Below are 2,626 nucleotides of genomic sequence, written 5' to 3' on the forward strand. Positions count from 1 at the left end.
TGGCTATCTTCCAATCATCTGGCACCTGGCCCGAGCATCACGAGCGCTCGTAAAGCCATGCCAAGGGCCCAGCAATAACCCCTGCTAGCTCCCTCAACACTCTGGGGTGGAGAACATCTGGACCTGCTGACTTGAACACGTCTAGCCCCTCCAGAAGCACTCTAACCCGGTCCTTCTCAACCTTAGGTCTTGAGGCATTCCCCTTCAGTCCGTCTTGAATCCTGGTGGGGGAGTCCCGGTTCCTGCACAAGAAAACGGAGGTGAAGAATTTATTAAAGATGTCTGCCTTCTCTTCTGGCGCGACCACCAGATTGCCCAGCGTGTCTTGCAGGGGCCCCACGTTTCCCGGTGCCTTCTTCATCCTCCCTATATATTTGAAAAAGGACTTTTTATTATCTTTGATCTTGGACGCTAGTCCTAGCTCTATGTCCACCTTAGCTTTCCTAACATCCCCCCTACAGGCCCAAGCAGTGAAGGTATACTCCTCTTTGGAGATAGCGCCCCACTTCCACCGCTATCACCCAGGTGGTCAAAGACCTGGAGCCCCCTTACCAGATCATCACCTGTGGCCAGGACCAGGTCCAACAGGGCATTTCCTCTGGTGGGACTGTGCACCTCCTGGGTTAAGTGGAGGTCCTGTATCTCAGCCAGACACCTCCTGGATCAGTCCGACCTGGCTGAATGCTCCTCCCAGCAGATGTCCGGGTAATTTAGATCACCCATGATGACTACATCCCTTGCCTTAAGTGCCTCTGCAAGCTGGCCCGAGAATTCCTGGTCCAGCTCCTCCCCTTTTTTGAGGGGTCTGTAGTAGACCCCCACAGTTAAATCCCTCTCCCCACGACCCCCTTGTATCTTGACCCAGAGCACTTCAGCTTGCCCCTCCTCTGACCCCATTTTGCTGGCAGAGGATGTGTACTGCTCTTTGAAAGAGTGCCACACCCCATCCCTTCCTTAATTCTCTATCCCGCCTGTAGAGCCTATAGCCCCTAATGCTAACTGCCTAGTCGTGGGATGAATCCCACCATGTTTCTGTAAGCCCTACTATGTCTGGGTTTGAACTGGCTATTCTGAGGGCAAGTTCCTCCTGTTTGTTCCCCATACTACTACGAGCATTGGTATATAGGCATTTAAGGCCTTGCATAGCTGCGCGTGCAACCCCCCCAATTATCTGGACCCCTGTTTCCTACCAGGGCACTCCTTGCATGTGTCACCTGTCTTTCGCGGGTGGTGTCTCCTGCAGCCCCCTCCCCCGGCGAGGCTAGTAACCCCCCCAATTATCTGGACCCCTGTTTCCTACCAGGGCACTCCTTGCATGTGTCACCTGTCTTTCGCGGGTGGTGTCTCCTGCAGCCCCCTCCCCCGGCGAGGCTAGTTTAAAGCTTACCGTACGAGATCAGCCAACCTGGAATAGAAGACGCGCTTGCCTTTAGGAGAGAGGTGAAGCCCATCCCGCCCCAGCAAGTCCCCCACCCGAAAGCATGGGTCATTATCTAGGAACCCAAAGCCTGTCTGGCAGCACCAAATCCGTAAGCGCTGGTTGACCTCGCCAATGCAGGCCTTGTGTCACTGTCCTCGCCTACTCATCGGAAGAAGAGAGGAGAATACCACCTGCACCCCTGTCTCCTTAAGCTTGGCCCCCAGAGCCCCAAAGTCCTTCATAATGCAGTCAGGGTTTCCCCTGGCCGCGTCATTTGTTCCCACGTGGATGACAACCATGGGGTACTGGTCTGCAGATCGGATGTAGGCTGGGATCCTCTCCGTGATGTCCCGAACCCAAGCCCCAGTCATTAAGCAGACCTCCCATGTCATGAGGTCAGGCCGGCAGATGGGACCTTCCAGTGCTTGTAGGATGGAGTCTCCGATGATGAGGACCTGGCGTTTCTTCCTTCTGGTGTTCGTTCTCTGCCCATTCCATGTCGCGTGGGGAGTGGCATCGTCCCCGCTGGAGGAATTTGCTCTGACTTTCTCCGTCACAGCTTCCAGGGCCTCAAACCTGTTCCCCAGGTGTGCCTGGGGAGCTTCCACCACTCTAGGCTGAGCAGCTCTGGATCTGGACACCTTCTGCCACACCTGCATTGGACGCGTCTCCTGTGGGGGCTGTACATTGGGTGACTGGGCCTGCAGAGAACAGAGATAGGCATCAAGGTCGGCAGGCCCGGATGAGCTCCATCCGAGGGTGCTGAAGGCACTGGCCGACATCATTGCAGAGCCACTGGCGGGAATATTTGAACGCTCGTGGCACACGGGCCAAGTCCTGGAGGACTGGAAAAGGGCCAATGTGGTCCCCATTTTCAAGAAGGGGAGGAAGGAGGACCCGGGCAAGTATAGGCCAGTCAGTCTCACCTCCATCCTTGGCAAAGTCTTTGAAAAAATTATCAAGGCTCACATTTGCGAGAGCCCAGCAGGACAAATTATGCTGAGGGGAAACCAGCACTGGTTCGTGGCAGGCAGATCGTGCCTGATCAATCTAGTCTCTTTTTATGATCAGGTTACGAAACGCCTGGACACAGGAGGAGGGGTGGATGTCGTATACTTAGACTTCAGGAAGGCCTTCGATATGGTATCCCACCCCATACTGGTGAACAAGTTAAGAGGCTGTGACTTGGATGACTACACAGTCCGG

This window comes from Alligator sinensis, unplaced genomic scaffold (assembly GCF_000455745.1).
Source record: "Alligator sinensis unplaced genomic scaffold, ASM45574v1 scaffold602_1, whole genome shotgun sequence".
Classification (NCBI taxonomy): domain Eukaryota; kingdom Metazoa; phylum Chordata; order Crocodylia; family Alligatoridae; genus Alligator; species Alligator sinensis.